Source organism: Bombus vancouverensis, unplaced genomic scaffold, assembly GCF_051014615.1.
Source record: "Bombus vancouverensis nearcticus unplaced genomic scaffold, iyBomVanc1_principal scaffold0060, whole genome shotgun sequence".
Classification (NCBI taxonomy): Eukaryota; Metazoa; Arthropoda; class Insecta; order Hymenoptera; family Apidae; genus Bombus; species Bombus vancouverensis.
This window is the reverse complement of record NW_027468951.1, coordinates 13,630-24,861: the sequence shown is the minus strand read 5'-3', so window position 1 is coordinate 24,861 and position 11,232 is coordinate 13,630. Positions and strand designations below refer to the sequence as shown.

Sequence of the window (11,232 nt, the reverse complement as noted above, 5' to 3'; positions counted from 1 at the left end):
GGTGGAAATGTAATAGATATAAGTACAGAGCGCGTGAGCGAACTAAAAACGCGATAGAGAAGTAGAGAGAGGATGTTCCGTCCTTGTCTAATGACGCGCACTTGTACAGGAAATATGTAACAGCGGTATACGAGCAGCGTCAGTGTCCACTAGTGTGCATGCCTGATTAAACATGGACAGGAAGTATCTATACATGGTGTTCTCTTTCTATTTCCATGTTGCATCCATCTTTCTATATCCATGTTGCATTAGGAGGAGAGTCGTATTTCGGAACGTCATCGGAACATATTATACCTTGTATGTGATTATTTGGAACACAATGGGTGAGTATATTATAATTAAAATATATTCCTAGTTCCAATTCTTTTGAATAGTGTCAGTGACCAATCGAAATAGAAATCAGTGGACATCATGGAAAGAGAAGGCGAAACCAAATTTGAAAATTCGACATCGGTAATTCAGTAGTTAAGAATAACTCAATCGATTATGTAGATTAACTAGTTATAAACAAATATATGAAGTATAAATTCAAATTATTCTTATCCATCTAAAAATTGGAAATTAAAAAGCAGAAGACAAGAAATTATCTTCGAGGATTTATATAGTAAATACATTCTTTTGCCTGTCTTACCTAGAGATAAAACAGTTGTTTGATGGTTATCTTATAGTGTTCAGTCATTGCGAAAAATATTTTTAATTAGTTAAAAACTATAATTAATTAAAAACTACATTTTTTTATGTATATAGACGTTAGCGATGTATTATTCCGGGAAGCTCGTCTATCTCCCGAACATCGGGTTTGCGACAACATCGATTTGGAAATTATCGTTGCAGAGTATGAAAATTATTACAAGATGAAATTTCAAAAATATCCCATATTGTGTAAGAAAATAACTGGAAGGGAAATGACGAGGGAAGTGACAAATGCAAGCAAAACGTAAGAATTTAAATTATTTAACGATATTAAACGGTATTCAACGTATTCAACGTATCGTATTCAACGTATCGTATTACAATATGATCCAGTGTTTGTAGAAGTATTGAGACAAAAGCCAAATCTGTTAGTAAACAAGCGAGAAGTGAGCCTGTGAAAGAGACGAATCTACAGCAGAAGATAACTGATGATAATGCGAATCATATTAATCTCGCAATGACAGTGACGTCAATATTCCCCAATGAGAGTGATGGACGTTCATCAGAAGAGCTATTTAACGTCCCAATGGAACAATCCATGCAATCGAAGATATTGAAATGCATTGCAAAGCTTTATTCAGATAATCCGGAATTACGAAAAATTGCTGAGGACATCTCATGCGTAAGTTATTTTCGATTAATATACGTATCGTAAAGCTTTTAAACGATAAAATTCCCGTCGATAAACCGTCCAACGTATATCGACAATGACGTGATTTCAGTAACGCTTCAAATATCAAATTACGTAACACTTACTTAATATAGAGAAGACGCCATTTTATCTTTGTATCGTCACAGGAGATCATAGTAAACAAATTAAATGTACATTGGGATGACGTTATAGGCCTAGAGGAATGTAAAACCGCTGTTAAGGAGGCCGTTGTGTATCCCCTTAAGTATCATATCTTTTTTGATGGCCCGTTTTCCCCCTGGAAAGGTATTTTGCTGTACGGCCCACCTGGTACAGGTAAGATACTCGTATTCTTTTCATTTCTGTACGTGTTTACAAGAAATATACAAAACAGGGAAAACGAAGTTAGCGAAGGCAGTCGCGACAGAATGCCATTGCACCTTTTTTTAACATAACTGCCAGCTCATTAACATAACTGTCAGCAAATGGAGAGGCGATTCCGAGAAGTATATACGTGTAAGTTGCTTTGTCTATATAAGTTTCTTTGTTCCTTTGTCTATGAAGGAGAGATTCTAGGTATAAAAAGATTTGATTTTATTTTTCGTCATTTATATATAAATAGAATAGTTGTTTGGAAAACGAAATGATATCATATTCGTGATGAGGCAATGAATTTAAGGAATTTCGAATATAATATTTAATGAATAATACATTTGTTAAACTGAACAGGTTTTATTTGAACTTGCCTATAGTCATTCGCCTACAATTATTTTTATCGACGAGATTGACTGGATCGCCACAAATAAAGGAGACTGTATATTGTCTGAACCTGCAAAGAGATTCAGGTCAGAACTTCTTTCTAGATTGGATGGATTAGTGTCTAATGAGAATTCTAATGTAGTTCTTCTGGCTACAACTAATTCCCCTTGGTACGTATATCACGTTATTTCAATGTTTTCTAAGTAGAAAATATCGTAATATTTCTCCAAATTCCAAATATGTTATTGTGTTGTTTGAAGTATTCCTTCATTATTATTAGTATAATAGAACGATAATATTTATTGTAAATATGTTATTAGGGGCATTGATGCAGCTTTACTCAGGCGTCTCGAAAAGCAAATATACGTATCATTACCCAATGAAGTTGCTCGACTTGGTATATTCAAATTATACCTTAGCAACCACTTATTAGAAAATACAGATATTGTAAACCACATAGTAAAATGTACTGAAAGATATTCTTGTGCAGATATAAAATTGCTTTGTAAGCAAGCGTGGCTACTAGAAATAAGCCCGATATGGAGGAGACTTGAAAAGAAAGAAACACCTGTTACCACTTTGAAATATGAATTAAAAAGTTATGAAATATTAGCAAAATTGTTTAAAAAAATGTCACCTACAGTTATGCAAATGGATAAATATGATACGTGGAACAAATAAATACGCAATCGTAAGGACAGATATTGAAAAATATAAATAAATGGATTATCGTTCGAGAAATTTTTATTACCATCATATGATATTGCTCCATATCATGAAATATATACATGCCGTAATAGGAATACTATCATCAAATCTCTTCAAATGAGGGAGTGGCAAATGACGATGCGTATTGACAAGATTGCTCGATGAAGATCAATTACGTACTGTGTCCGCGGATTCCAAAAAATGAGTCCCTAAGTAGATGGAAAAAGGAGAGGAAACAGATAGATCACAAAGAGCTACTTATTGTAAGGGAAGAAATCTAAAACTCCAAATAAAGAACAAAAAGGAACAAGCTGCTTATGACGCTATCGTTCCTGGTCTTCCGTGTTCGGTCTCAATTACTCTTGCAGTATATTGTAGCAGGTTGTGTAGTATATTTGAGCATATTGTATTATATTTTGATGCGTACTATCTCTTCGATCACTTGTTTTCACCATTAAGACAAAAGAATAAAATGCTGATTGAAGATGCTTATTGTGACCTCAACTTAAGAAAGGAAATACTTCTTTTGATGTATATTCGAAACTGGAACATGTATCAACCTCGATGATGACCTTCATTGTTAGATTGAACTTTAGGTTTAAAAATTTGTATTTCAAAATGTGGTAGGAAGAGGATAAAACAAATTGTTAGTAATACTGAAAATTACATTTATTTTTACTGAAATCACTGAAATTAATACTAAGATCAGTGAAATTATTATTTTTCTAAAAATATTCAAGCCTTGAACTTTTTTTTCGTGGGGAGATCCTCATGGACACTGTCGGGGTAGTGTCGGACTTACCGACTAAAACCCCACGATAGTGTCACACAGTATAGAAAGCACGATATAAAAACCCCCCAAAATAAGCGCTCGAATCAATCTGTTAAAATATTTTGACGCAGTCTCTTTTAATACTTTGAATCATTCTGTAACATTTTGTACCGTTACTCTGTTAGATCTGCATAATAAACTCTATTATCATATATAAAGGTAAATTTCTTCACCTTGGCCTACTTGACGCTTAATAAAGGTGCACCGGGACCTCTTTCGAAATTCAAGCCTTGAACTGCTCCGAATATTCATCGGATCTGAGTATTGGATACAGAAAATATCTGGGTAAATTTAGTCAAAAAATGTTTTCGCAGAAGGGAGTCAGTTTCAAACAGTAAGTTAACTTGAGAGAATTAAATTACAAAGTTCTGGCAGAATAACATAATTTTGCATAAAAATAATAAAAAAATGAATACGTCGAAACATTTTACAAAAAAGCAAAGCACGAAGTGTTATAAAAAGTGAACGAAAAGTGAAGTGAAGTGAGTTTATTCGTTTTACAACATATTTTATATAACATGCTCTATCAGTTTGTTACCTCAAATTTGCCTTTTATTTAAATTTTCTTACATAATTTTCATAATATATTCATAAAGTAATATTGAATATATAGTACAATTCTATAGACCTACTACGAGAAACAGATCTTAAAAACAGCAACACTAGTAAAGTAGAAGCGTTCTTCAAGCCTAAATCCAAATATGATACAGTGCTGAAAAAGTAGGATTACTATATCATAACAAGCAAAATGTATCTTCATAATCTATGTGCTACTAGCGATTTTCCACATGTTCAACGACATATGCAGTACAGAGGACGTATAAATGTGTTTCTTTATTTTTGTTGAGTCACAAATCAGAATATTGAGTATGTTATTTTCCCGCGGATTGTAAAATCATAAATTGTTAAAGTGTCACGGCTCATTTTATTATCGTAACATCTGTTCAAAATTTGTCAATGCGACCTGGAGATTACGGTAGTGAATATGCAACAATCGAATGCCCCAGCGAGAAGGGCTCGGTCATTATATTTATTCTTATCGTGAGTTCGATAACAAAATATCGAGTTTAACAGTCGTATACAGAGCTCGATCATTCTGGATTATAGCCTCTACGTCTACGATTCCTTTTTGCTTTTGGCATTTCATCTACATTGTAATAACAGTTTTGACAAATGATACGGTCGAAGATATTTTAATAAGCGTGTTGGAGTAATTGGTAACAGTAAGTGAGTAATTATCCATACACCTCCGGGTGATAGGCTGGAAGTTCTCCATCCCAAGGACCGTAGAGTTCCTCTCCTTGTTCTTGTTCATAAAAAACGATGCCCGTACTGTATATAATAGGAAAAGTTTTCATTATTAACGTGTTGCTTTTGTTTGTTGTGTTTGGTCCGCCTGTTTGAATGCTCGTCACTATCTATTGCGAGCGCGTTAATTTTAATTTATTTATATGTATTGACCATGGCATTCCTTTTACTTCGATTTCAATATTATAGTACTTGAAAATATTGGGAACTTTATGAGGTTCTGTATATCCGTTTGAGATTTCCCTCTACTAAGTTCTTTCATTAAATGTAACAAATCTACCATTTTGAAATTTTGTTTATTGATCCGTCTGTTGTAATATTCCTTAGATTTTATTTTCGATTTTATCAGTGAGGTGGTAGGACGTGTACGGTGCCAAAGAAATACTCCGCGGATTGATTTAACAATGAGTTTATTAATTATACGTGGAAGACCTGATAGTTTTACCAGCACGCGTTACCTGGGCCGTACTGGTATTGTTCTTCGCATACTCACCGTTTACTCGACTTCACTGATCAGTTGTATCTCTCTGCGTCTCTCTAGCCTTTCCTCGTTGCCATTCATATAGGATACCGAGGTGCCTGAAACAGAATGTTTTCTTCTGGGGTAGGGAATCAGTTTCCTTTATCGAAAGCACTTGCGCTTTATTGTAAATCATAGGGTCTATTCTTTGACGACGTCCTGACCTCGGACGTCACATTTCACAGGCCAGCACGTGCGCTTCAGCCCTGGAACTTTCTTTATGGCCATGAACCGCTACAGTAGGAATTTTAAGGGAGCACTTGGTCAATAGATCCTGTATGGTCAGGACATATTTGTTTCCTTTTTGTGTTCTCGATGATGTAACCTAGACGTCCAGTAATAATTTTCTTCCCTTTGTCATCTTTCAATATCCCCGCTACGCACGTGTTCGTAACCGTCTGCTATTTTGGTTATATACGCCTTCTTCCGATTATTTTACGGAAGGACCAAAGGGATATCGGTGGGCCATTAGGCCTATTGAAGTTTCCCGACACTTTCGGCCCGTCGGCACCTACGCTTTATCGCGACACTGTATGTGTTTCGTCGGCCTTTCGTAAACAGTGTTCCGGCGATGCTATAATATGTATCAAAGAAACCGTTGGAGAGAGAATTGTTCTTTGCGCTACAGATCTTCGAAAAAGCGTACATCGAAAAAGCGTAATCTCATACATTTTTATTATAAATTAAAAATTTCTCGTCTCGTAACTTGATAGATTGATCGTGGGAAAATTAACGGATCGACTCAAAATGTGTGTTACTTATCACGTAGTCTCGATATTCTACGACAATTAATGGACGAATGTAACATTTAAACACAATAACGATTTCGTCAAATTCCATCGGCATCAGTTCTACCCCATCAACACCTTTGGTAGCCGAAGTTATGCACAAGTAACTAACTAAACACCACCCTTAAACAACCAAAATCAAAACAACAACAATAACGACGCTGCAGTCAACAAAAATATGTGAGCAAAATGCAGTACTCAGACAACAAACACAACAAATTACAGTCATGCTACAACTACTTACAAACATGTTAAGTAAAAAATAGAAATGCCAACGCCCTGGCCGCGCTGAGTGCACTCGTTCCCGTCAGATCACGAAAGTTAAGTAGCGCCGGACACGGAGAGTACTTGGATGGGTGATCGCCTGGGAACTCCGTGTGGCGTTGGCGAAGCGCGCTAGGCCCGCCGCGCCCCTCGGTGAGGTTCAGGCTTGGTGCGCTCACGTCCACCAGCAATTCACCACTTAATAAACATATCAATCACCGCTAAAAGCACTAACGATCGCAAACTAGTTCATCACTACCGGCATCAAGACCTCCTTCGCATGACGTTAGACCATCCTCGAATTAACCCTATCTCTTGAAGTAAGTACCTCCTTATATATCAATAGTTAACCATTAAATAAATTAAATCAATAAGTAAGCAACCCACTTAATATCACAACCTCTTAAAGTAAGTACATCCCTTATAATACTATAGACAAAAACCAAACTCCATACTTTTATATCACTAGTCAATTATTAAAACATAATAACTATACCTAATACATAGTCACCTATTATAGTAAAATAGCCTAATATATAATAAATCTCATAGTACCATATTAATAGTACATTAATAAATAAAATATATATTATATGATAATGAGGTCCACTTACTAAATGATCATTCAAATCTACTTTCAGATATCGAAAAATCTCGCTCACCTAGTACTACGCCAGCCAAGGCTTACCTCTCAAGTAAGAATAAGTACGTAAAGCAACTAAGTACATCCTGCATACATGCTTACAACGAAGTAATAATTAATAATACACACAAACATTGATAGATATATGGAAAGTTAAAGCCTTATTCTCTAGTCAATTATTAATAACACAATTTAATCGTACAACTCTAAAATCAAAAGTCGATTATAATAACAGTATCCTAATAAATAAGTAAAAATACTCTACACTCCATAATACCTACTCAATGTCAATTAATATAATAATATAATTAAAATAAACTCCTCTTCGCAGGATAATTCTTCATTCTACTTTCTAAGATCAGCTCCTTCTTTGCTCCTCAACACATTCATCACCCAATTCTCTGCCTCGTAGGAGCACGCACTTATTAGAAGTAAGTACATCATTCCTAGTACATCTATTTGAGTAGACAAAATAAATATAAAGCATAAAGCGTAACATAACAATCACATAGTCAAAATCAAACAAGAGAATATAATAATCCTCTTAACAAAACTAACTCGAGGCCTGCTTACAGGCATCAAAACCTCCTTCGCTAGACACATGCCATCATCAATTTATCACTATCACTCAAAGTAAGTACCTCATATACATAAATACATAAAATATAAATTTATTGTCATTATATAGTAAGTAGAATCAAACATATATGTCGGAGATGAAAGGACACCGGAGCCTTCCCTCTGGAACTTCGGGAAAATCCGTAAAATTGTAATTAAAGTTTACAGTCGTAATTAAACAATCTGCTGTCATCCTGCCCAATTGTACTTGTTTGCGATTTGTGATAATAAACTTGGGCTCAAGGCGACCACCAGTCGCCGAACGTAGCCGCGGTCAACGGGACGGGCGCTTCGCCTAACAAAGGTGTGGAGTTATAGTATGACCCTCGTTAAAAGAAATACCAATAGAGGTACGTAGAGTGACAGTAAAACATTCCAACGGTTCCTTCGGACAATGAATACCTGATGTTGAGGCACGTACACAGCACAAATCCAGTTAGCCCGAGGACCCGCTACAAAACCTGGGTTTTTCCGGCAATTAAGATTTTCCAAACGGACAGACAGTCTTTGTCCCAAACTGACCAATTGACAGCGACGTCAATTTCCCTTACTTTCGGAACGAGGGCTATCCTCGACAAATCCGATGGTCTCGTGTCCTTAGACACACCCCATCATAGTTTTCCTCTGTGGCATCATTGAAACGAAAATTCATTCTTTCCTGAGATCCCACCGACGAAGGGAGCAGCGCCTGACGATCAGTGAGTTTGAGTTAGAGCAAGTATATCTTTCATCCCGTTGACCGTGGATTCGTCATCGGACCTAAGACCAACGTCACTAACATCACAAGTGCCCAACCACCGCTGTTGATTGTCGAATCGGTAATGTCCATACTCGTAGCATCAGGCCGTATCTTCGTTATCACACAACGATGGCCAACTCCAAGGGAGGTCTATCAAACGCCCACAACCCTGTTCCTGACTGTTCTCCGACATATAAAAACTAAATATAAACTAACTCTCTCTACAAATCAAGTAACAATGGTCCATTATTAAAATGAGCATAGATATCCTAGCGAGATCCACTTCATGAATAATAATTCAAAGTCAATTTTTAGATATCAAAAACCTCGTTCCCTAAACACTACGCAAGCCAAGACTTACCTCTCAAGTAAGTACATTAGTAAAAGCAAGTAAGTAACTCCTTCATATATGCTTACAACCAAGTAATAATTAATAAAACACATAAACATTGATAGATATATGGAGAGTTAAAAACCTCCTTCTGTAGTCGATATTAGTAAACAATTAATCGTATAAACTCTATAGTCAATTACAATAAACTATCTGCTGTTAAATAGGTAAAAAATGTTAAACTTCATCGTACCTGCACAATGTTTATTGCCATAATAATAATATTACTATTATAAAATTAATATAACTTTAATATAATTTAATATAAAACTCCACTTCTCAGGATATCCTGTTCTACCTCCTAAAATCGAAACCTTCTTCACACATCACCGCACTTCGCCCAAGTCTTACCTCGTAGGGGTACACACCTATTAAGAGTAAGTACATCCTTTCCTATTGACATGTCGAGTCACGATCCGAGTCCGGGCTCGAGTCGCTATCACGGTGAGGACTTGGGGTAGGTAATGATTCTTCACTGAAGCTATCCATCTTCTTAGACCACGGAAGTGACTTTTATTGACACAAACAAAAAGGTTACAGAGTTGACGCAAACTGACGATGATCACACACTTGCAACACTAGTGACAATGGTCTTAGGTTCACTAACAAATACGCAGCCAACGGGATGGTAGGTGTACGTACTCTATGTCAGATTCTTTGGTGATATTCACTGACCGTAAGGTGTCAACCTTTTCGTCGATGAGATCGCAAGCGAGAGAGTGAGTTTCCGTCCCGATGATGCCACAAAGAAGAACTATAATGGGGTGTGTCTAAGGACACGAGATCATCGGATTCGTCGAGAAAAGCCTTCGTTCAGAAAGTAAGGAAAATTGGCATTGCTGCTAATTGGTCAATCTCCCTATCGGTGGTTAGAAAAAGATGCTAGCCGCCCTCGAGGGAAAGTTGCTAGTGGGAGACGCCGCTCGTTGAAAAATAGGTCTCCTCTATTTTCCCGTAGTTGGGACAAAGACTGTTTGTCTGTTTGAAGAACTTTAGTTAGCTAAATCTTAAGATTTGTAACGGGCCCTCAGGCTAGCTGAACATGTACTGCGGAGACGCATCGACATCTGGCAATCATCTTACTCGAAGAATAGGGTCTGCGTGTGGCGAGTTACGGGACAGAGACCGTTGGAATGTTTATTGCCGTGTGTTACAACTATTTCATTTTTAAAGAGAGCTATACAATTACTCCATGTCTTTGTTAGACAAAGCGTTCATCCCGTGACCGCGGCTACGTTCGGCGACTAGCTGTCGCCTCGAGCACAAGCTCACTATCATAACTCTCAAACAATTACAATCGGATTGAATAACTACAATTGTTTAATTCCAGCTATAGTAGACTCTAGGTTACAATGTTGCGAGATTATCCAAAATTCCAAAGGCTCCGGTGTTCTTTCATCTCCGACATATATTACACTCCGAAGACCTCGATAACCCTCTTGTACGCACGCTTGTTGTCAACCGACCCCACCAGATTCTTCTAACAGCTTCGAATCGTCTTTGTCTCAACTGATACCTGGACGCCCTCTGACGCTTACACACACATTCACATGTACAGTGTAAATGTATCATCTACCTAACAGTAGTAAAATTTATTGTACGAATCCAAAATAGTGAGGGTTCAGAGTGCTATAATAAAAAAGATATCGAGCGCTAATTTGGAAAGGTTTTTATGCTGAGGTTTTAGTCCCCCTGTAGGGATTATCCCCGAGTGTATATCAGAGACGGCTATTCCGTTACTATCTGGTTATTGTATCGATAGCTGTGGCATGCAGTATGTTTTGTCCACCCTATTACTGCTTCTCAACATGTGACATTACTGAGCGTGTGACACTAGCGCATCCGATACCAGGCGGGCCCGTCAGCCTCGCGGTAGACGCATCCGATTACGCCATAGGAGCAGTACTACAACAACGCGTAAACGACAAATGGCAGTCGTTAAGATTTGTTACAAAATCCTTGACCTCCGCGCAGCGAAAAAATATAGAGCATATGACCGCAAACTTCTTGCTCTGTACACCGCAGTTAAACGTTTTAGAAACCCCTCATGTGCGCGTTCAATCAATATCTACACAAATGTTCACCGCGACAATTTCGCCATCTTGACTACATTGGACAGTTCACGACCGACATCTGATACATTAAAGGTTTGGACAATAATGTAGCCGACGCTCTATCTCGCATCGAAGCGATAGGGAAATCTGTGGACCATAAAACTCTCGCCGCAGCGCAAGAAAACGACACCGAGCTGCGCAACATCATCAAGTCCGATACATCCGCATTACAATTAAGGAAGATACGTTTTCCTGATTACGACGTATCAGGCGATATTGTACGA

The 11,232-nt window shown here is 37.3% G+C and overlaps 2 long non-coding RNA genes and 2 pseudogenes across 2 annotated transcripts; 3 read left to right on the top strand and 1 right to left on the bottom strand.

Moving 5' to 3' along the window:
* The first annotated feature begins 7 nt into the window (after positions 1-7).
* LOC143304861 (katanin p60 ATPase-containing subunit A-like 2) lies at positions 8-3,781 on the top strand (annotated as a pseudogene).
* Positions 3,782-4,153: 372 nt separating this feature from the next.
* Positions 4,154-6,609, bottom strand: LOC143304863 (uncharacterized). The gene is made up of 3 exons (XR_013061503.1): positions 6,484-6,609; positions 5,425-5,510; positions 4,154-4,955 (listed from the first exon to the last, which is right to left on the bottom strand). It is a non-coding gene; the product is annotated as an uncharacterized LOC143304863 (long non-coding RNA).
* On the top strand, positions 6,510-6,628 carry LOC143304870 (5S ribosomal RNA; annotated as a pseudogene).
* Positions 6,629-7,483: 855 nt separating this feature from the next.
* Positions 7,484-9,817, top strand: LOC143304859 (uncharacterized). Its single transcript, XR_013061492.1, has 3 exons — positions 7,484-7,577; positions 7,722-8,871; positions 9,178-9,817. It is a non-coding gene; the product is annotated as an uncharacterized LOC143304859 (long non-coding RNA).
* The last annotated feature ends 1,415 nt before the right edge of the window (positions 9,818-11,232 follow it).